We start from the raw sequence: 23,727 nt of genomic DNA, 5'->3' as shown, positions 1-23,727 counted from the left end.
GTCAACGAAGAAAATTGACCTGTATTTTCATCATTAAAATAGTATATATTTCAAAAGTAGCAATATAAAGCCATTTTTTAAAATTTCACCTTAAATCATGCTGACACTTGGCAGTCACCTGAGCTCTATGGGCCAGGGCCGCTCATCCACTGGTATAAACCTCCAAACCTGAGTCTGGAGATGCACCTGCCTGAGACACTGTGCCCTATGAAGCTCCAGAAGTGAGAACATCAAGATTCTGCTCAGGCCTTCATCCCCCTGAGTCTTCTATAGTGGAGATGCTTCTAGTTAACACAGCAGCTTTCCCGGGTCCCCGTTATTTGTCCTACCACACCATGCAGCATCCCTTGAGGGTAAGTACTGTCTCACGCCTTTTTCACCTTCTGGTGAGGGCCCAGTACAATGCCTCTTATGTAGTGGGTCATCAAGAAATTCCTGTTTATGATAATGGTGATGAAGAAATCGCTTGAGAGAAAGTGACTTCACCCATGTGTGTAGAATTTTATTTTCTTTACAACAGCACACCTACTTAGTGGAATGTTCTAAGTTGCAGACACCTAGAACCCAGGGCTCCTGCTTTCTTCACTCACCCTGCCGGACTCTCTCGAAGAGTCCCATTTGTTAACAGGTGTGGCCTCACACATGGGCATGTTCCTGCTTGTGCGTGGTATAATCTGAGAGTAGCTCACAAAGGCATTGCTTATGCAAAACATATCCTCAAAATACTTCTCCCACGGACCTAAATTCATGCCTGAAAATTTCACCATTGCTTAATTTTTTACAGGAAGAGCCCTGTTACTAGGGAGGAAAAACACATTGTTATTCTCAGGGCCAGAGAGGAGTAGAACAGAGTGAAGCAGAGTGTGCATCCGGAACAAACTGGAGCAGGACAGAGTGGACTCGACCATATTGGAAAGAAGCACCGCTGTCTAACCAGAGAAGCAAGTCACCCTAGGGCAGTGGTTCTCAACCTTGGCTGCTGGGAATCTTTTTAAAATCCTGATTTCTGGGCCTCATCCTCCGGAAATTCTGTTTCTTTGTTACTAATGTTGTGGCCCCACCCCATTAACCTATTAAATAAATAAAACAACCCATAACCTTGATCAGTGGCTTATTGTTGAAGATGGGTAGACTCTGCCTCCACTAAGATAAAGAAAATTACCCTCAGTAATTAAAAGCATGTCAGGGACAGACCCAAATTTAACCTCATACTTGAGTGTACCCCATTCCAAAGAGACTAAGCCTACTTCCTGGGGACAGGGTCTGCATCATACATATTTCTTGTGTTCTTATGAGTCTAACGCAGAGTCTGGCACACATTAGGAACAAAAATATAATAGCTAACAATTATATAGTGCTTACCATGTGCCAGGTACATTCTTCTAAGCATTTTGTATGTATTAACTCATTTAATCCTCACCATAGTGAGGCAGCTATTACTATTACTCCCATTTTACAGATGAGGAAACCAAAATACACAGGAATTTATGACTTACCCAACGTCACATAGTTCCAGAGTCCACACATTTAAATCCTTTGCCTAGAGTGCATTTAAATGGAAGTGACTAAATCTCTCCTTGTACCATATTTTTATAGCAAATGGTTTGAACCTCGTGGTGCAACACTTAGGGTACAGTATCCTCCCCTGCCCTCCCCTCCCCCCACTAGATGGTCATTAGTCATTCTTTGACTTTTATCATCCTGTTTCCAGCGCAGTATTACCGCGAAGTAGCAAGACTAGTGTGCGTACCTGTGACCACCAGGGGGCACTGTGGCCACACGCCCTCTCCCCCTCCCTCCGGCGCTACCCGAGAGGGGCGGAGCCAGCGTTGGGCGGAGCCTGAGAGACGCCCAAGGGGAGCAATCCCGGCGGGCCCCGCGCGCGGCCGCGTTTGAATGGCCCTGAGTGGGGCTCGGCCCGGGAGCCCGGGGACTCTCTAGGCTTCCGGGCGCAGTTGGTCAGCGCCAGGGCTCGACTGAGGCGCCGCGGTACGATGAGGCGCCGGTAAGTGACGGCCGGGCCGCGCGTGCCCCCGCCCGCAGCTGCCCTGCCGGGGCAGGACTTCCCCTGGGGCCTGGCCGCGCCCTGGGCCCACCTGCAGGCCCCGCGGGGCCTCGGCGCGGCCGGTGGCGGGGCTGCCCCGGTCGGGGACGGGGCGCGAGGCCGCGGTCTCCGGGCCGAACCCCCTGCCCGGCCGCGGCGGGGCAGGCCGGGGCTGCGGGCGCCGGGGGCGCGAGGGGGCGCGAGGGGCCCGGGCGGGGCGGGGCGAGGCGCGGACGGAACCTGCTGTCACTATTTATCTTCGGGTGGAGCCGCAGTCCGCGGCCCGGGGAGGGGAGGACGGAGCGCGCGAGGCGACCGGTCGGAGGACAGGTTTTCCCCCGCCGCCCGGGCCGGCCGCGGCGTTTCCTTGTGTTCCGACGGCTTCTCGGCTTCTCGGTGCCGGGACTGATAAGCTTTTGTTTAGCAGGACAAAAACTTGACATAACTGCATAAGAATTGCAGATTGCAACTTTAAAAGACCTCATTGTGTTTTGCGAAAAGTTGGTCAGTAACTACCTAGCCTTTTTCTTTGCTCTTAAATGGGCTTAAATATGGAGATAACAAAGAGTGGATTTGTTTTCTTGTGGCTTGTAAAGTTCCTTGAAGACAGAGTTGTCTATGTCAGTTTTCTTTGCAGATTAAGAATAGATGGACTGTAACAGAAAGTCTGTAATTAGCACCAGCAGAAATTCTGAGAACCGGGTCCACTTGAGAGCTTAAGCTTGTAAAGAGCTTATCCTGCTCTTTGCAAAACCAGCTCCAGTCTTGAACCAGAACTTTAGACACTGAGGCTTCTTACTAGGCTCATAACTATTGGTGCAGCAATAACAATGGTTGCTGTTCATTTTGTGCTTTCTATATGCAAGCACTGTTTTGAGAGCTTCGATGTGGGACAGATACTATTATCCCCGCTGGACAAGGAGGAAACTGAGGCACAGAGAAGTGAAGTGACATGTGCAAGGACACACAGCTAATAATTGCGGGGACCCAAGCAGGCTGGCTTCCAGCGTGTAACTATGCTGCTCTCTCTAGTCTGTTGCCTTCTTTGTATGTGGCTTTTTTTTTTTTTTAAGTTCACAAAGTGCTTTCATTTCATTTGCTTCTCTCGACTTGGGATATAATACAGATGTGTGCAAAGTGTATTTGTGTCGATGTATATCCAAACACTATACAATGGAGTTGTCTGCTCTTGTTGACCATACTTAAGTTTTGTACACTGAGTAAAAAATCCATTGGGTATTTTAAGATCCATGGAGTTCATAAAGTTCATGTTTGTGTTATAATGAAGAGTTTTAAGTCCTTTGTATCATTTCCTGAAAATGTAGAGAACAGTTCAAACCTATGTGTTCCCAAAAATTTTAAAGAGAAGGAAGAAAAACAACACTAGGTGTTCTTGAAAATATACCATTAAATATTAATGTTTTCATTCTGAAAACTTTTTGAGGGGTTACTGAGCATTTCAAATGATTATACTTAACCAACGGCTCCATTAGGTTCAAAAGCAAATTATTCAATAAGAAAACAGCAGCTTACACTATTAGCAGCAGTGCATTTAAAGTCATTCATCAGTTGTCCAGCTTTTGATTGCCTCTGTGCCCAGCACAGTGTTAGCACAATAGCTAAACAGCAGAAATGTGCCTGAGTAACCTCCCTAAAATTCTGAGGGCATGAGATTAACAAACAAATAAATATATATGTGTATATACTAGTGTAATGCTCTATATTAGTGGCTGTATGCTGAACTGAACTGAGCTAATCAGTAAAGCTTCTGCAAAGAACTGACAATTGAAGGATGGTTATAGGCCACTGAATAGAAAAGTATGAATGGGAATTTTAGTGAGGAAACTGTGTTCAAAGACTTGGAATTGAGAATGAAAAGGATTCTTCTAGGAACACTAAATAAGTCTGTCTGGTCTATTTGGAAAGTTACTACTGAGAAAAATAAGATGTGTGCAAGACTGAGGAACGTTGTGTAAGACATATATCAAAGAAGTTTAGGCTTGATATGTATATGAGCAGAGAGAGAGATGATTTTGGAAGTTTTATAACTTTTCTTTTTTAAAAAAATATATTTTTATTGATTTCAGAGAGGAAGGGAGAGGGAGAGAGAGATAGAAACATCAATGATGAGAGACAAACATTGATTGGCTGTAGATAAGTATGAATGATGAGTTTTAGGAGCATGTGTGCAAGGAATAGTAAGTTGGGGAGCAGTGGGCTCAGAGACCTCAAAAGAAAGAAGGCTGTTGTTAGAATCCTGGGGAAGGGAGAGACTGGAGGAAATAGGATGAGAGCAATGAGAACAGACAAGGAGTGGTAAAATGAGGCAATTTTTTAAAATAGGATTTTTTTCTAAGTTTGAAAATAATGCATATTTATGGTAAAAAAAATTTAGGAAATGTAGAGAAAGTGAAAGAACAATTGTAGAGTGGTTCCTTTCAAATCTTTTTTTATGCTGATAACTATTTTCTCTTTTATAAAACTAGGATTATACATTTTTTTTCCCTATGGCGGTTGGGTGTTTTGTTTTGACTCAGCATATCATGAATATTTCTCATTTTTCATTTGAAAAAAATGTTTTTTTTTAATGGTCAGTCTTTGTTTTTTGTATGTATTCTTTTGAAATTGGGAATTTTGCTTTATATTCACAGGAGACATTTTGAAGGAGAACTATTAGAATATGATGACTGATTAACTATAGAAAAAAAATGAGGGTAAAAGTCTACGGTATCTCCAAGGTTTTAAATCTGGGAAGTTAAAAGAATGGTGGAGCTACTGAATAAATATACATGCTCGTAATACTTTTCATTTTAGGTATGTAAACTGCCATTCGCAGAGACACATAATAACATTTGAATGAGGACCCTTGATGCCTATCACCTCACATTCTTCCTAAAACTCCTATAGTTAATCTTCCTTTAATTTTCTTTTCTTTTAATTTTCTATTTTTTTTTTTTTTTTTTTTACTTTTTGTGTTTTTTTTGTACTAAGCTTATTTTTCAGTTCTTTCTTAGCAAGTCTTCCCCTTCACCTTTCTTGGAAAGGTTTTTAGAAATACATTTTCTGTTAGAATCCTAAATAAGGCTCAAGTTTATATTGAATTTTACTTTGAGGATTAAAGGACTAGTTTGGGATTTTTTAATGTATAGATTGCTACAGTTTATAAGCAAGGGTGAGTATAATTCTTTGCAGGAAGGAGAAACTATCTTTAAAAATGCTTGCCAAGGCCCAGTTGGTGTGGCTTAGTGGTTTGAATTTCTACCTATGAACCAGGACTTTGTGGTTGGATTCTTGGTCAGGGCACAGGCCTGGGTTGCAGGCCCCGTCCCCAGTAGATGGCATGTAGGAGGCAACCAATCAATGATCCTTTCTCATCATTGATGTTTCTATCTCTCTCTTTCTCTCCCTTCCTCCCTGAAATCAATAAAAATCTACACTAATAAAAGAGAAAAATGGTAATTGGCGTACGACGATACCCTTTTCATTGGCTAATCAGGGCTATATGCAAATTAACTGCCAACTATGATTGGCAGTTAACTGCCAACTAAGATTGGCAGTTAACTGCCAACAAGATGGCGGTTAATTTGCATATGTAGGCACAATGCAGGGAGGCGAAAGGGAAAGCAGGAAGAAGCCCCCTGCCACTGACAGTGATCAGAAACCCAGGGGGGAGCTAAGAGCTGGGGGGACAGGGCAAAGGCGGCCCTGGGGCCGCCTTTGCCCTGCCCCCCAGCCATGATCAGAGAATCAGGCGCCTTTGCCGCCCTGGCCAGTGATAGCAGGAAGTAGGGGTGGAGCCAGCGATGGGAGCTGGGCACAGTCGAAGCTGGCAGTCCCAGGAGCTAGGGGTCCCTTGCCTGGGCCTAAAGCGAAGCCCACGATCGCGGGGCCGCTGCAGCTGCGGGTCCCCGCTGCCCGAGCCGGATGCCTAGGCCAGAGGCATTAGGCCTGGGCAGGGCTGGAGCCTGCAACCACGGGGAGCTGGGGGTCCCCTGCCCAAGCCTGACACCTCTGCCGGAGGCCTCAGGCCTGGTCAAGGGGCCGATCCGGTGATTGGTGATCGGAGGGTGATGAGGGTCAACTCCTCTGGCCGAGGCATCAGGCCTGGGCGGGGGGCTGAGCCGGGCGTTGGGGGGATATGATGGTCCCCTTGCCCAGGCCTGAAGCCTGGGTCAGAGGCGTCAGGCTTGGGCGGGGGGTGGAGCAAGCGATCAGAGGGAAATGGGGGGTCCCCTGCCCAGGCATGATTCCTGGGCCAGAGGCCTCAGGCCTGGGCGGGGGCCAGAGCCAGTGATCAGGGGGAGATGGGGGTCCCTCTGGCTGAGGCATCAGGCCTGGGCAAGGGGCAGAGCCAGCAATAGGAGGGGTCTGGGGGTCCCCTGCCCAGGCCTGATGCCTGGGCCAGAGGCATCAGGCCTGGGCTGGGGGTAGAACCAGTGATGGGGGGAAATGAGGGTCCCCTGCCCAGGCCTGACGCCTCTGTCAGAGGCGTCAGGCCTGGGCAAGGGGCCGATCCTGCGATTGGAGGGTGATGGGGGTCAACGCCTGAGGGCTCCCCCCCCCCCCCCACACACACACCCAGTGCACGAATTTCGTGCACCGGGCCCCTAGTCTATATAATAAAGAGGTAATATGCTAATTTGTCCATTACGGTGTCCCAGTCATGACCAGTCTGTGGGCAGGGCCAGGGGCGGGGACTTCTGCCCCCAGCGCTAACGTCTCGCTGCCTGTGTGCATCCCCATTCAGCACTGGTATGATGCTGCGGGGTGGGGGTGGGGGTGCTGGGCTTGACGGGGGACCTCAGGCCACGCCCCTCGCGTGGCGGGGTTTGACTCGGGACCTCAGGCCCCGCCCTGGTGCCAGGCTGGGAGACCTGAGACTGCGCCCCCATCTGGAGTGGCTTGACGGGGGTGGGGGCTGGCCCGGTCTAGGTCTCACCCCATGGGGGTGGGGCCGGCTGGGTCTGGGTCTCCTGCGTTTTCGAAGCTTGTGAGGATGGTGGGCGGGGACTTGATTCTAGGTCCCACAGCATGTTCCAGACTCTTGACAGGAAGGAGATTTTATATACATTTTACTAATTTTCTTTTTTTAATTAAATCTTTATTGTTCAGATTATTACATTTGTTCCTCTTTTTCCCCCCCCACAACTCCCCTCCTCCCAGTTCCCACCCCACCCTCTGCCCTCACTCCCCACCCACTGTCCTCACTCATAGTTGCGCGATTTTTGTCCAGTCTCTTCCCGCATCCCCCAAACCCCTTCCCCCGCAAGAAGAGTCAGTCCATTTCCTTTCCATGCCCCTGATTCTATTATAATCACCAGTTCATTCTGTTCATCAGATTATGTATTCCCTTGATTTATAGATTCACTTGTTGATAGATGTGTATTTGTTGTTCATGATTTGTATCTTTACCTTTTTCTTCTTCTTCCTCTTCTTAAAGGATACCTTTCAGCATTTCATATAATACTGGTGTGGTGGTGATGAACTCCTTTAGCTTTTTCTTATCTGTGAAGCTCTTTATCTGACCTTCAATTCTGAATGATAGCTTTGCTGGATAAAGTAATCTTGGTTGTAGGTTCTTGGTATTCATCACTTTGAATATTTCTTGCCACTCCCTTCTGGCCTGCAAAGTTTCTGTTGAGAAATCAGCTGACAGTCGTATGGGTATTCCCTTGTAGGTAACTGAGTTTCTTTCTCTTGCTGCTTTTAAGATTCTCTCTTTGTCTTTTGCTCTTGGCATTTTAATTATGATGTGTCTTGGTGTGGTCCTCTTTGGATTCCTTTTGTTTGGTGTTCTCTGCACTTCCTGGACTTGTAAGTCTATTTCTTTCACCAGGTAGGGGAAGTTTTCTGTCATTATTTCTTCAAATAGGTTTTCAATATCTTGCTCTCTCTCTTCTTTTGGCACCCCTATAATTCGGATGTTGGTACGCTTGAAGCTGTCCCAGAGGCTTCTTACACTATCTTCATATTTTTGGATTCTTTTTTCATTTTGCTTTTCCGGTTGGGTGTTTTTTGCTTTTTCGTATTTCAAATCTTTGACTTGATTCTTGAGATCCTCTGGTCTGCTGTTGGGAGTCTATATAATATTCTTTATTGCAGTCAGTGTATGCTTAATTTCTAGTTGGTCCTTTATCACAACATCGAGGGTCTCACTAGATTTCTTGAGGATCTCACTACATTTATCAGTGGTCTCACCAGTCTTTTTGAGGGCCTTACTAAATTTATTGGCGGCTTCTAGACAGTTCTTGAAACACCTTAAAAGTGTGGTTTTGAACTCTATATCCAGTAGTTTGCTTTCCTCCATTTCTGTCATTTTTGTCCTGTTTCTTTGTCTCCGCATTTTTTATGCTTTCTTGGTGCACCCCCTTGTGGTCTTTGTGCACAGCCTTGTTGTAGTTAAGTCTTGATTGTTGTAGGTAACACTGGGGGGGATTTGACCTCCAGGCCAATTGGCAGTGAGAATCAGCTGTGTCTGCAGTGGGAGAACTTCTGTCCTGATCTCTAGGGAGATGCTAATCTAGCCTCTGCCTGAGGCTATCCAGCAAATGCCTGCGTGCAAGGCTTGGGCGGCGCGGGTCCTAGGGGATCAATAGGGCGGGCGGAGCGAGCAGTTATGGCTGCTCTCAGTCCCGTCCCCAGAGGCTCTGCTTCTCAGTGTCCCAGCAATTGCTGCAAGTACCTCGGAGAGAAAGCTGCCCTCGAATTCCAATCTATGCCAGACAGTCCCGCGTCTCCCGTTTGAGTCTGGGTCCCCAGAGACTCACCCGGAGCTGGAGCTCAGAGCCTGAGACTCCCTCCCGATTGAAAAAGACAACCGTGCCCTCAGCCGCCAGCTCTCTCCGCATGCACCTCCGCACCTTAGGATTTTACTTCCGCACCTCCTCTGAGTCTCGGTATGCTTTTCTCTTTCCTTCTAGTTGTAGAATTTCTACTCAGCCAGCCTTCCTGTGCTTCTGGGTGATGTCCGTTCCATCTTTTAGTTGTATTTTTGAAGTGGTTGTGCGAGGCAGCAATCTCCGGTGTTTACCTATGCCGCCATCTTTGTTTCTCCCCACATTTTACTAATTTTCTTTCATCCCTGACACTTCTATTATAGAGAAAGGACAAATAGCAATATTAAAATATTTCTTCTCATTAATTCTCTTGTAATGTGCCCGAATTTCATGCACCAGGCCATCAACACTAATAAAAGAGAAAAATGGTAATTGGCGTACGAGCTACCCTTTTCATTGGCTAATCAGGGCTATATGCAAATTAACTGCCAACTGAGATGGCAGTTAACTGCCAACAAGATGGCGGTTAATTTGCATATGTAGGCACAATGCAGGGAGGCGAAAGGGAAAGCAGGAAGAAGCCCCCTGCCACTGACAGTGATCGGAAACCCAGGGGGGAGCTAAGAGCTGGGGGGCAGGGCAAAGGCGGCCCTGGGGCCGCCTTTGCCCTGCCCCCCAGCCATGATCGGAGAATCAGGTGCCTTTGCCGCCCTGGCCAGTGATAGCAGGAAGTAGGGGTGGAGCCAGTGATGGGAGCTGGGCACGGTCGAAGCTGGCAGTCCCAGGAGCTAGGGGTCCCTTGCCTGGGCCTAAAGCGAAGCCCACGATCGTGGGGCCGCTGCAGCTGCGGGTCCCCGCTGCCCGGGCTGAACGCCTAGGCCAGAGGCATCAGGCCTGGGCAAGGGGCCGATCCTGCGATTGGAGGGTGATGGGGGTCAACGCCTGAGGGCTCCCAGTATGTGAGAGGGGGCAGGCTGGGCTGAGGGACACTCCCCCCCCACACACACCCAATGCACGGGGATCAACGGAGCTGTGAGGCCTCCCGGCACTGGCATCAGTGTGACAGGGGGCAGTGCCCAAACCCCCTGAACCCCCTGATCGCCCTGCGGCTCTGTGTGTGACAGGGGGCGGGGCCACAACCTCCCTATCCGCCCTGCTCTGTTCGGGACAGGGGAAGGCGCCCCAACCCCCTGATCAGACCTGCTCTGTGCCTGATAGGGGGGAGCTCCCCAACCCCCTGATTGCTCTGCGGCTCTGTGTGTGACAGGGTGCAGTGCCCCAACCCCCTGATCGGCCCTGCTCTGTGTGTGACAAGGTGTGGTGCCCCAACCCCCTCCCCCCCCGCCCCCCCCAACGGGTCCTGCTCTGTGTGTGACGGGGTAGAGCCATAACCTCCCCTTCGGCCCTGCCCTGAGTGTGAGAGTGGCGGTGCCCCAACCCCTCTGATGGGCTCTGCTCTGTGAGTGACAGGGGCCAGCGCCCCAACCCCCTGATTGGCCCTGCTCTGTGCGTGACAGGAGGTTGCGCTGCAACCTCCCCATCGACCCTGCCTTGAGTGTGACAGGGGGCGGTGCCCCAACCCCCCAATCGGCCCTACCCTGAGCGTGACTGAGGGTGGCATCGCAACCTCCTGATCCTCCCTGCTCTGTGCATGACATGGGGCCATGCCCCAATTCCCCAAATGGCCCTGCTCTGAGCCCGACCAGGGGCTGCACCTAGGGATTGGGCCTGCCCTCTGCCACCAGGGAGCAGGTCTAAGCCAGCAGGTCGTTATCTCCCGAGGGGTCCCAGACTGGGAGAGGGCCCAGGCTGGGCTGAGGGACCCCCCCCTCCCTCCCCGAGTGCATAAATTTTTGTGCACCGGGCCTCTAGTTAGTATATAAAATAAAATGCTGTGTTTTCTACTTTGTGCTCATCTCCAAGTTCTTCTGATTGCTAATATCAATTAACTTTGGGAAAGTTTTATATTTTCTTTGTTCTTAGGACACGATAAGAGAAATAAAAGAGAGGGTAACTATTAAGGGTTCTAGTTTCAATGTATTAAGTTCAAGATTAGATGGCTGTTAGACACTCACATGGAGCTGACTTGTGGGTGTTTAGAGAAATGAATCCAAAGCTTAGGGGAAACATTGAGATAAGTTGTTTATTTTTTTAATGAATAGGTTAAATTTTATTACAGTTAAGTCTTGGACCTGGGAGTCATTATACCTCCCTAAGGTAGCGTTTGACTCCTTTGCTGGAGAAGAGAGTATTCTCTAAGAGAAGGGGACATTTTCAAACTTCAATATATATTCTGACCTCAGCCCAGGACATATAGTGGTAACACACCGCTGTAACTGATGGGGCTGTGCAGTAATCTCAATTTAAGCATTGGAGTATAAGAAAGATTAAGAACCATTGTTATAAAAGGACTCTAGCATAATCTTTTGTTGATTTCTTTAATTCTCAAAGGGCAATTTATCCTTATATCAAGGTCTTAGGATATCCTTCACATACTTATCAGGTACTGCAGAAATTAATCACAAGTGTTAATAGATTGGTAATAGATTTGTCCCAAACATGAAGCTAGCGTGTTAAAATTAGTGTATATTAACCTATCTTTTTGAGAGTCATATATCTTATTGGTATATCCTTTCATACATAGAGTCCATCTATCTTGAAAGCTTCAGAAATATCTTTAGTAGTTAAACAAGAAGTCAAAAAGGAAAAAAAAAAAAAAAAAGAAGTCAAAAAGGATCCTTAAGGTGATATTGTTTTGTATATGTATTTACATATATTTCTATTTATGAGTTTAAGAAGACAATTAGAAAGGGTTAGAGTATTTTTACTCCCTGTGAATATTTCCAGAAAAACATTGGAATGTTCTAAGAGGGAGAGTAAGGGATATTTACCAAAATATGCCAATAAAATAATCATCTACTTGGCTTAAGAAACTCCAAGTGTTCACAAAGATTCATGCATTTATATAGCCATTTAAGAAGAAATGTTTAGTATACTATTAGTACATTTTACTTTTGTTGAAAGTAAAAGTCTAAAAGGGAAACATCCCCCTCTCACCTAATCCCCCAGTCACACATAGTTTCTTTCTAGAAGTGATATTTGTCCCCAGTTTCTTGCATATCCTTCCAAAGATATTCAGTGAATATATAAGCAATCACTCATGTACACTTTTTGTTTTTACCTAAGTGGTAGCATACTGTTCTGCACCTGCTCCCCCACCCGCTCTTCCAGTATAAAGTCATTGAAAAATTTAAAGTTATTGGTCCCAAACCCCTGATAAAGATGATGATAAACAACCACCTAGCTCTCAGAATTTAGTAAACTTCATGTTCCCATTATTAATCCTAATTCCTTAATGTAGTGTGCTCAGTGGACCTCATTATTAAAACTGAAGAAGAGGTGGTAGGAATGGTAATTCCCCTTTAACATCAATTTTGTACTTTTTATTTCAGGGTGACTTACTTGGTCATAAGAAAGTTGGAATTCAGTTTGGTCTACTGATTGTAATGACGTGTTACCATGTTGTACTTCCTGAATCTCCAAAAATCTGTGTTTTCATGCTTGACCTGAAATTTGACATTGTTTCTCAGACCAGCCTTCCATGGGAAACTGAATTAAGAGAAGGTGGTGTGATGAATCATCATTCAGCCAATACAAACACTGTCAGGGTTTATTTCAGGTACTAGGGGTTTTGAGTTGTTCTGAACATGGAATCAGATTAAGGGGATTTGTTAAATTCATTTCCTATAATAAACCTAGCAAGTGTAGGAGACATTCCAGGTAACTTGATGGGGGTGCCCTTTCCCTGGACAGTGCATGAATAAGTACTGCCTGTATTTGTTTCTGTGCTTCTCTTTTTCTTCTTCTCAGTGTTGTTCATCTCCTTCCCCCAGTTGGTGCCCTCTTTGACGCATTCTTTCAAAATGTTGACTTTGAATTAGATTATAACCTTAGAAGGGATTAAAAGGCTCCAAACATAATTAAGCAACTCAATAGAATATATCATTACTCCAGCAGTCTGATAGTGTCTCATATAGCTTTAAAAGCACAGTTAACATAACATTCTCTTTGTTACTTTTAGAGTACAAGTGTTTGCTGCCTTTGTAACTCCCCTTCCCACCCCTTGTCAAATATACCTAAGAAAGATATGTCACGCCGAAACCGGTTTGGCTCAGTGGATAGAGCGTCGGCCTGCAGACTGAAGGGTCCCGGGTTTGATTCCGGTCAAGGGCATGTACCTGGGTTGCGGGCATATCCCCAGTAGGAGATGTGCATGAGGCAGCTGATCGATGTTTCTCTCTCATCGATATTTCTAACTCTCTATCTCTCTCCCTTCCTCTCTGTAAAAAATCAATAAAATATATTTAAAAAAAAAAGAAAGAAAGAAAGATATGTCACATTTAGGGAATCATGTGATCTTTTGAATCTGGCTTCACATTAAAGAGTTTTTGTTTTTGTTTATTTTGAATTCTTATAATACTAGAGGCCTGGTGCACAAAAATTTGTGCACTTGACGGGGGAGGGAGGGTCCCTCAGCCTAGCCTGTGCCCTCTCGCAGTCTGGGACCCCTCAGGGGATGACCACCTGCTGGCTTAGGCCCGCTCCCCGGGGGGTTGGGCCTAAGATAGCAATCAGACATCCCTCTGGCAGCCCGGCAGCCCTCAGGGGATGTCCACTTGCCAGTGGGGAGCAGGCCTAAACTGCAGTCGGACATCCTTAGCGCTGCTGAGGAGGCAGGAGAGGCTCCCACCACCACTGCTGTACTGGCAGCCATCAGCCTGGCTTGTGGCTGAGCAGAGCTCCTCCCATGTGGGAGCGCACTGACCACCAGGGGGCAGCTTCTGCATTGAGCGTCTGCCCCCTGGTGGTCAGTGTGTGTCATAGTAATCAGTCATTCCCAGTCATTCTGCTGTTAGGGTCAGTTTGCATTTTACCCTTTTACTATATAGGATAGAGGCCTGGTACACGGGTGGGGGCCGGCTGGTTTGCCCTGAAGGGTGTCCAGATCAGGGTGGGGGTCCCGCTTGGGTATCTGGCCAGCCTGGATGAGGGGATGATGGCTGTTTGCAACTGGTCACACCCCCTTCAGGGTGGGGGTCCCCACTGGGGTGCCTGGCCAGCCTGGATGATGGGATGATGGCTGTTTGCATCTGGTCACACACCCTTCAGGGGTGGGGTCCCCACTGGGGTGCCTGGCCAGTCTGGGTGAGGGGCTGAGGGCTATTTTCAGGCTGGTGGGCAAATGAAGTTCCCAGCCTCTCCTTTTTTCTTTTTTTTTTATTCTGGGATTTATTTACCTTCTATAGTTGTCACTGGAGCTGAGAGCTGGCTCCAGCTCTGAGGCCGTTGCCGGCTGAAAGCAGGTATCTGGGTTTGTTTAGATTTTGTAATTGAAACTCTGTTGCCATCACTGGCCGCTCTAAGCTCTGAGGCCGTGCTGGCTGAAAGCAGGCACCTGGGGTTTGTTTAGGTTCTATAATTGCAACATTGTTGCATCCAGAGCTCAGAGCTGAGCTGCGGCAGGCGGGGAACCTTGGCTTCCTCCATCAGTGGAGCAAGCAAGCCTCCTGTTTGCTTCAGCTGCCTGGCTGCCGGCCGCCATCTTGGCTGGCAGTTAATTTGCATATCTCGCTGATTAGCCAATGGGAAGGGTAGTGAAGTTATGGTTAATTACCATGTTTATTATTAGATAGGAAGTTATACCAGCTCTATACTGGGTCACATGATTGTTCAGCCCAACATTTATTTTGAACACTTGTAATAGTTATGAAAATTAGTTTTACACATTGATTAAAATTTAGTGGAAAACCTACTGAGAATCACTAGGCGAGTCCTGCTGTACTAGAAGCTATTACTCTGTAAAATGATTCTATAAATATCTTTGCTTTAAACCATACTCTTCTACTTCATAGCTTAACTTAAAGAGCAATTTTTCTTCCTAAGTTCTTTAGATAAGTCATTAGGGATATCACCATGCTTAACATATTGTATTACAGTTGCTTGTTTTTGTTTTTCCCATTATAAACCTTTTGGAGATTATGAGAATTTTATTACAAGAGAGGGAAGTTCAAGGGTACAAGCAGAAATGAGGCAGGAAATTACCAGTTGCTATAATGTAGTTATATATAATACCAAAAATTCAGGTCACTGAATTTTATAATTTTTACAATTATTTTGTTGTTTTTACATAAGAATTTGTGTGTTTTGAGGTTTAAGTAACTATATCCTGTTAGTGTATTGTTTTCTTATGTTAAAAAAGAAACTTAATCCTTTTATTTAAAATACAATTTTTTTTTACTGTAGAAAGTTGAAACAGAAAAATAAATGATCCAACTGTTAATATCACTTTTTACAAAGAACTTTTATCCTTTGTTTTTTCCCCCTCATGCTACATGTGCACATAACAGAAGAAATATAACAAATTTAGAAACTGGTAGTAAAATTTGCTGACATCACAAATCATGTTTCAATGAACCAAAGGCACTTGCTTCATTAGTGATCTTTATGTGTAACTTAATAATACCTAACATTTACAGAGTGATTAACCCAAACATCATGGTAAGATTATTTTACTTAGTCCTTACAACACTATTCTGAAAATAGGAACTTAGGTAACTTGCCTAAGATCACATAACTAGTAAATGGTTAAAGCAGGACTCAAACCCAGGAAGTCTGACTCTAGGACTGTGTTTCCCATCACAACATACTGCCTAGTTTAATACTGCTTTCAGTTTAATCAAATAAGAAAAGTACAACTTCATGTTAAATCTTTCAACAGCAAACTAAAATATGATATCTATTGTATGTCAAATTTTCAAAGGTAAAAAATTGATAATAAGGAATCTTCTGTTATTAAGGACAAATTCATGCACAGGGGGAGGAGGGATGGACCACGGGAGGTTGGCTGGCCAGGGGAGGGACCGCAGGAGGTTGGTCGCCAGCCCCAAGGAGGGAGCTGGCCCTTGGACCCCCTGGGAAAGGGGCTGTGTTTACTGCCACCTAGCCCCAGTTCCCCGTTCCAGCCCAGGCCTGAAGGTCCCAGTGGGGTCGGGAGAGGAGGCGACAGTTGCCGGCCCAGGAGTGGAAGAAACAGACGCTAGACGCCGATTCCTCCACCAGCGCCCCGCCACGTGTGGTTCCCTGTCCCTCCCTCCTCCTTCCCTTGCCACCATGCAGCCACTGTGACAGGCGGGTGGACCCGAGGGGAAGGGAGAGGACGGGAGTGAGACAAACCCTTGTGTTGAGGGCTGACTTTTAATAGATTGCAGTGAGGGAGCTGCTCTGCTATGTATGAAACCCCGACCCAGAAGCAGGTCTCTATTAATGGTTTAGCACCAGGGACCGATGGGGGTTGGCTGTGGGAGTGCACTGACCACTAGGGGGCAGCTCCTGCATTGAGCATCTGCCCCCTGGTGGTCAGTGCATGTCATAGCGACTGGTTGACCAGTCATTCCGGTTGTTCAGTCGTAAAGGTCGCTTAGGCTTTTATATATATAGATGTTGGTAGTGGTCATTCTCTATTTCTGTTGCTAGGACTCTGGATGTGGAGGGCAGCTGTCCATCTCTGCCACATTTGCCAAGCTTATGTTGTTACCAATATAGTAAATATAACAATTTAAAATAGGACCTTAAAAACATCCTATATAATAAAAGGCTAATATGCAAATAGGCTGATGTGCATACTGTGGGATGTCCCACAGGGGGAGCGCTGCTCAGCCACAAGCCGGGCTCACGGCTGGCGAGTGCAACAGCGGCGGTGGGAGCCTCTCCCGACTATGCGGCAGCACTAAGGATATCGAACTGATGGCTTAGGCCCGCTCCCTGCAGTTGGACATCCCCCGAGGGCTCCCAGACTGTGTGAGGGTGCAGGCTGGGCTGAGGGACCCCCCCCCCCCAGTGCACTATTTTCATGCACTGGGCCTCTAGTTGGTTAATAACATTATATAAATTTCAAGTGCACAACTTTATAATACAACATCTGTATACTCTATTTTGTGCTAACTACCTAAAGCCTAATCTCCTTCCATTACCAAATATTCGATCCACTTTAATCTCTTCATCCTTCCCCACCCCCTTTCTCCTCTGTTAACCCCAAATCTGTTGTCTTTATGAGTTTTTCTGTTTTGTTTAAGACATGTACCTCTTATTCATCTCTTGACATATGATAGGTGCTCAATAAACGTATGTTGAATTGAATTACATATGCTTTCTTTCCTTTAATCATTTAAAAAAATTAACCACTAGGACTTTGTAATGTTATTCATTTTTCACTGGAGGATATAACTTAGATTTAGATGATTTTCATTTGCTCACTGGAGGAGATATATATATATAATTTTTGTATATATTTAAACTAACTAAGAGTTGTTGAATTCCTTTTAGGTTGTGTACATAAAAGTATGAAATCAGTTCCTTCCCATGAGAAGTTTTGTAGTCTAGTTGGCAAGAGGAAACATACCTGGGTCAGTTAGTGCCAGATGTCTTACATGTAGGCCTTCAATTATTCGTTCATTGTTAAAGGCCTAAGTTCCATTAAAACAATGGTTCTCAACCTTGGCTGCACATTATAATCATCTGGGAACCTTTTAAAAATCCTGATTTCTGGGCCTCATCCTCCGGAAATTCTGTTTCTTTGTTACTAATGTTGTGGGCCCACCCCATAACAAAGAAACAGAATTTCCGGAGGATGAGGCCCAGAAATCAGGATTTTAAAAAGATTCCCAGGTGATTCTAATGTGCAGCCAAGATTGAGAACCACTGCATTAAAAGGTGGTGAAGGAAGAGATCAGTGAAGATAGGAATTAAGAAATGCTTAAGAGAGGAAGATTTGAACTCAGTCGTTATAGTCAGAGGCTGTGATGAACTAGAAAGTAGGGAAGGGGACTTCTCAGGGAGAAGAAACAATTTGTTTCCATAAAAATCAAGTATTAGGAGAGGCAGGAAGTTTTATAGAAAAAGCTCAGAAAATGTTATAAAGACCTAATGTTCTATCCTTTCTGTGTTCAAGGATGCTTATAGTGAGTTTAGGAGTCCCTGCCTTTTCCCGTTTCTTTTTGTGAAAGCTTTAATATGGTTAGTTTAAGATTTTGCCATCTTCTCAAAAACTGACTCCCTTGATCTCTTTAGTTGGATAAAGAAACTGATGTGTGTGTGTGGGGGGGGGGGGGGCGTGGGGTGGTAAATAAGTTAACTACCAAATTATAAAACTTGAGATAATATTTTGAGTGATCAATGTGATTTCAAAGTAATGGGAAAATTCTGGGGAGAGAAAGAGCACTAATGTTGGAACTTCACAGAGAGATCAAGGCAGTCAGTTTATGAGAAGATGGCAAAAAACGTAAACTAACCACATTGAAGCGCGCGCTCTCTCTCTCTTTCTCTCTTTCTTCTCTCTCTCTCTCTCTCTCTCTCTCTCTCTCTCTCTCTCTCTCTCTCTCTCACACACACACACACACACACACACACACACACACACACACACACACAGGAAAAAGTAGAGATTCCTAAACTCACTGTACCTTTTGCAACAGCATTGATGGACCTGGAGAGTGTTATGCTAAGCAAAATAAGCCAGTCAGAGAAAGACAAATACCGTATGATCTCACTTATATGTGGAATCTAATGAACAAAATAAACTAACAGACAAAATAGAAACAGACTCATAGATACAGAGAATAGATTGACAGCTATTAGAGGGGTGGAGAGTTGGGGGGCTGGGTGAAAAAAGTTGAAGGGGCCAAAACCGGTTTGGCTCAGTGGATAAAGTGTCGGCCTGCGGACTGAAAGGTCCCAGGTTCGATTCCGGTCAAGGGCATGTACCTGGGTTGTGGGCACATCCCCAGTAGGAGATGTGCAGGAGGCAGCTGATCGATGTTTCTCATCGATGTTTCTAACTCTCTATCTCTCTCCCTTCCTCTCTGTAAAAAATCGATAAAATATATATTTTAAAAAAAAAAAGAAAAAAGTTGAAGGGATTAAGAAGAAAACTCATAGACAGACAACAGTATGATGATTACAAGAGAGAAAGGGGTTGGGGGAGGAAGAAGAGGCTGAAGGGTGGATATATGGTGACAGAAAGATACTTGACTTTGGATGGTGAACACACAGTACAATATACAGATGATGTATTATAGAATTGTACATCTGAAACCTATATAATTTCATAACTATCATCGCCCTAATAAATTTAATAAAAAATAGAGAAAAAATTTATTGCCAGCAAGGTTTTTTATTCTTTTGGAGTGAGACAGGGTAAAAACACATCTTTGTAGTTGAGGAAAATGAGGCTCAGCTGCTTCCAAGGTTGTATAACTAGTTAAATGGGAAAGGTAAAAATTTGAACATGGGTCTGTTTGACCTAATCTTTGAGCTATACTAGTCTTTAAGGTTGGGTGAGTCTTTCATTTTTCACCCAGGTAGTGAGTTGTGATAGCTATTGCATAGTGAGCAGAAAGCTTTCCAGAGAGCTGGGAGAGACATGGGCAACCTAAAGGCCTTTGCAAATTAGCCTTTTAAGGCCCACTGGTCTTCACATGAGAGGACTCACTCCACTTTGTTGCATAGAGAGGGCACTGAGGGCATCTACCATCTTGAGTCAGACTTAGCCCACATGATTGAACAGAACAAAGAGAAAGCCAGAGGGGCTGGCCTTAGTAATCACCAGTCAAAACATAAATATTCCAGATGCTTTGAGGAACATTTCTGGAACTTCCAGGCCTGAAGGGTGGACCAGTTACTTGGAGAAAAAAAAGAATGGCTATGGCTCGCTCAGTGGAGCCATATTCTGTTACATGAGTAGCTGAGTGTCCAAGGAGCCTGGTGAAAAGCCATGAATGATATGTGTTCTGCACTCCAATTTTTTAAAGTCAGGTTATTGATATACATTTACATGAGTTTTAATGTACATACAGTTGTGTGATCACTTTCACAGTCAAGATATAGAACATATTTCTCACCACAAAAAGTTGCCTTTGATCCCTTTGTAGTCAATTTCTACCTTCCTCCAGACTCTGGCAACAACTGATATTTTTCTTTCCCTATAATTTTTCCTTTCCTAGAATATCATAAAAATGAAGTTGTAGCCTAGCCATTATGGCTCAGTGGTTGAGCATCGAACTATGAACCAGCAGGTCACGGTTCTATTTCAGTCAGGACACGTGTCCAGGTTGCAGGCTTAATCCCCAGTAGGGGATATGTAGGAGGCAGCCAATCAATGATTCTCTCTCATCATTAATGTTTCTGTTTCTGTCTCCCTCTCCCTTCCTCTCTGAAATCTGATAAAAAAAATAGTTTTTAAAAAATGAAGTTGTATAGTATTTAGCCTTTTGAGTCTGGCTTCTCTCATTTAACATAATGCATTTGAGACTTATTCTTATATTATCTGTGTGTATCAGTAATTCATCTCTTTTTACTGCTGAGTAGTTGATAATTTTTATAGGAAAAAATATTTTAAAATCAATCTAGGAACGTAAACATTTTAAATGATTTGGGGTGACTAAAATCTCAATTTCCTTTGGGACAAACCTGATTTATGCCTGTTGACCCAGCATACTTTTTAATAATTTCTCCTTTCACTCTCAAATGTGTGCTGGTTTGGATGATAAATTATATAGTCAATGTAAACTGAGTGACAAGATATATAGTTTATTTGTTCTACAGTGTTGTCAGGTTTGCCTTCCAAAAATACCAGAATTGTATATATTTATATTTTATGTAAATATGAGTGATAATAACAGTAATAACTTACATGTAATCTCATTTTGATCTTCATAACCATATTTCCATTTCACATTTGAGATAACACATTCAGGATAGAATTAAGTGACCCTGCCAAAGTAACGAGCTAGGAAATTATAAACCTGCATCACCTGTCTACACATTCACCCTTAATCTCTCATCTTAATTGAGAGATAGGCAGTATAGTATATTGGTTGAAAGTAGAGGCAATAGTGACAGAATGCCTGGGTTCCAGTCCTGACTCAACTTTATTGCTGTTTGACCTTGGCCAAATTATGTAACCTTTCTGTGCCTCAGTTTCCTCACCTATAAAAAGGGCACGATATGCTCATAATATGATAATGCCTATGGCAAACATATAGTAAGTATTTTATAAAGGCTAGCTATTATTTTTAACTAGAGGCCCAATGCATGAAATTCATGCACAGGGGATGGGTCTCTCAGTCTGACCTGCACCCTCTCCAATCTGGGAGCCCTCAGGGGAGACCTCTCCAATCCTGGAGCCCTGATGGCATAGGCCCACTCCCCGTGATTCTCTGCTCTCTGCGGGGCCTGGTCGCTCTGCACCCGCTGCCCAGAGGCTCTCCACAGCCCAGAGGCCCTCTGCAGCCAGGGTGAGACGCTTGCCTCATCACCATGGCGATGAAGCAAGCATTCCGCCCGTACACTGCCCACTCTCAGCGGCCACCCCTTCCCCCAGGACTGGGGGACTCCAGCAGGGCTGAGGGGACTGGGCGCCGCCATCTTGTGGCTATGGGCGCCACCATCTCTGTGATGGAGTGATGGGTAATTTGCATATTACCCTTTTATTAGATAGGATAATATTGTTATTTGATTAATACCAGTGAATGGAATTTTCCTCCCTCAACAAAAACTTCCCATCCTCCCTATATAAAAAAAATAGTGGGGGGTGTTTTGCTCTTTTTTTTTTTTTTTTAATAGGGGAAATTTCAAGGATGTTTTAATTATTCCAGATAATTGAGAATTTGATATACAATGACAGCTACTTTAAATTCATCTGGGGCACAGAGGAAATTGAAGGACATGTTGATCTTAGACTTGAGAACCAAAGGACTTGTATGCATGCATATAAGCATAACCAATGGACACAGACACCAGGGGAGTGAAGGCATGAGCAGGGATTGGGGAGGCAGTGCGGGGATAAGGTCACATGTGTAATACCTTAATCAATAAAGAAAATAAAGAGAAGTGCTGGGGTCCAACCCCAGCAGGTCCAGGGGTCCCCAAAGGTGTGGACGGGGTCGGCAAAGAAGGAATGACACGGAGACAGCGTTCAGTTGATCAGCAGCCTAGCCAGGATCTCTAGCCAAGTTCTGGTCAGGATCTCCAGCGAAGTTCTGGTTAGGATCTCCAGCCAGGTTCTGTGTCCATGTTCTCTTGCTAGGTTCTCCAGCCAGGTTCTGTAGCCATGTTCCCTCGCTAGGTTCTCAAGCCAGGTTCAGTCACCAGGTTCTAGTCAGGTTCTCTTGCCATGTTCTATCCAGGTTCTGTAGCCAGGTTCTGTCTCTAGGTTCTTCAGCCAGGTTCTCTCGCTAGGTTCTGTCTCTAGCTTCTGTGGCCAGTTTCTGTCCAGGATCTTTTGCCATGTTCTCTCCAGCGAAGTTCTTCTGTGTAGGTTCTGTGGCTAGGTTCTGTCTGTTTTGCTCTTTTTCCCCCATCTAATTTAATTTCTAATAGTAAGGTACCTGATTATGAAGGTTTTCTACATTTAGATAAATAGTTTAGTCTTGGTGTAGTAAATCAGTTCCACAAACTATGTTCCTTGGAACATATGCATCTTTTTATGTATGTTTGGCAGATTTTTTTAAAAAAAGGATGGTGGCTAAGTTTGGTACCCAGAGTTAAATAAAATTATGCAGTCTTCTCAGAGCCTTTTATTTTAAACTAGGGGCCCTGTGCACGAAATTCGTGCACTGGGTGTGTGTGTTGGGGGGGGGGGAGTGTCCCTCAGCCCAGCCTGCCCCCTCTCACATACTGGGAGCCCTCAGGCGTTGACCCACATCACCCTCCAATCGCAGGATAGGCCCCTTGCCCAGGCCTGACGCTTCCGCCAGAGGTGTCAGGCTTGGACAGGGGACCCCCATCTCCCCCCGATCACTGGCTCTGGCCCCCGCCCAGGCCTGAGGCCTCTGGCCCAGGAATCATGCCTGGGCAGGGGACCCCCATCTCCCTCTGTTCACTTGCTCCACCCCCCGCCCAAGCCTGACGCCTCTGACCCAGGCTTCAGGCCTGGGCAAGGGGACCATCATATCCCCCCAATCCCCGGCTCAGCCCCCCGCCCAGGCCTGATGCCTCGGCCAGAGGAGTTGACCCTCATCACCCTCCAATCACCAATCACCGGATCGGCCCCTTGACCAGGCCTGAGGCCTCCGGCAGAGGTGTCAGGCTTGGGCAGGGGACCCCCAGCTCCCCGTGGTTGCAGGCTCCGCCCCTGCCCAGGCCTAACACCTCTGGCCTAGGCGTCCGGCTCGGGCAGCTGGGACCCGCAGCTGCAGCGGCCCCGCGATCGTGGGCTCCGCTTTAGGCCCAGGCAAAGGACCCCTAGCTCCCGGGACTGCCAGCTTCGACCGTGCCCAGCTCCCATCGCTGGCTCCACCCCTACTTCCTGCTATCACTGGCCAGGGCGGCAAAGGCAGCCCCAGGGCCGCCTTTGCCCTGCCCCCCAGCTCTTAGCTCCACCCTGGGTTTCCAATCACTGTCAGTGGCTGGGGGCTTCTTCCTGCTTTCCCTTTCGCCTCCCTGCATTGTGCCTACATATGCAAATTAACCGCCATCTTGTTGGCAGTTAACTGCCAATCTTAGTTGGCAGTTAATTTGCATATAGCCCTGACTAGCCAATGAAAAGGGTATCATCGTATGCCAATTACCATTTTTCTCTTTTATTATATAAGACTAGAGGGCCAGTGCACAAAAATCGTGCACTTGGGGGCAGGGGCATGTCCCTCAGCCCAGCCTGTGCCCTCTTGCAGTCCTGGAGCCCTTGGGGGATGTCCAACTGATGGCTTAGGCCTGCTCCCTGCTGTCAGTTGGAAATTCTTAGCGCTGCTGCTGCACTCAGCACTCCCCCTGTGGGAGCATACTGACCACCAGGGGGCAGCTCCTGCATTGAGCTTCTGCTCCCTGGTGGTCAGTGCGCATCATAGCGATTGG

At 45.9% G+C, this 23,727-nt stretch overlaps 1 protein-coding gene across 3 annotated transcripts in view; it reads left to right on the top strand.

Annotated features, from left to right (window-relative positions):
* The first annotated feature begins 1,848 nt into the window (after positions 1 to 1,848).
* The window catches only part of KATNBL1 (katanin regulatory subunit B1 like 1), a 56,673-nt gene continuing 34,794 nt past the window's right edge, over positions 1,849 to 23,727 (top strand). The window contains exons 1-2 of one of the 3 annotated variants that reach the window (XM_059705658.1): positions 1,855 to 2,005; positions 4,696 to 4,858. The gene's annotated coding sequence lies outside the window, so the exon portion shown is untranslated. Of the gene's footprint in view, positions 2,006 to 4,695; positions 4,859 to 23,727 lie in introns of all 3 variants that reach the window. The other 2 variants (XM_059705651.1, XM_059705666.1) reach the window with 2 other exon arrangements.

This window comes from Myotis daubentonii, chromosome 1 (assembly GCF_963259705.1).
Source record: "Myotis daubentonii chromosome 1, mMyoDau2.1, whole genome shotgun sequence".
Classification (NCBI taxonomy): Eukaryota; Metazoa; Chordata; class Mammalia; order Chiroptera; family Vespertilionidae; genus Myotis; species Myotis daubentonii.
The sequence above is the reverse complement of the archived record's forward strand: the minus strand, read 5'-3'. Positions and strand labels throughout refer to the sequence as shown.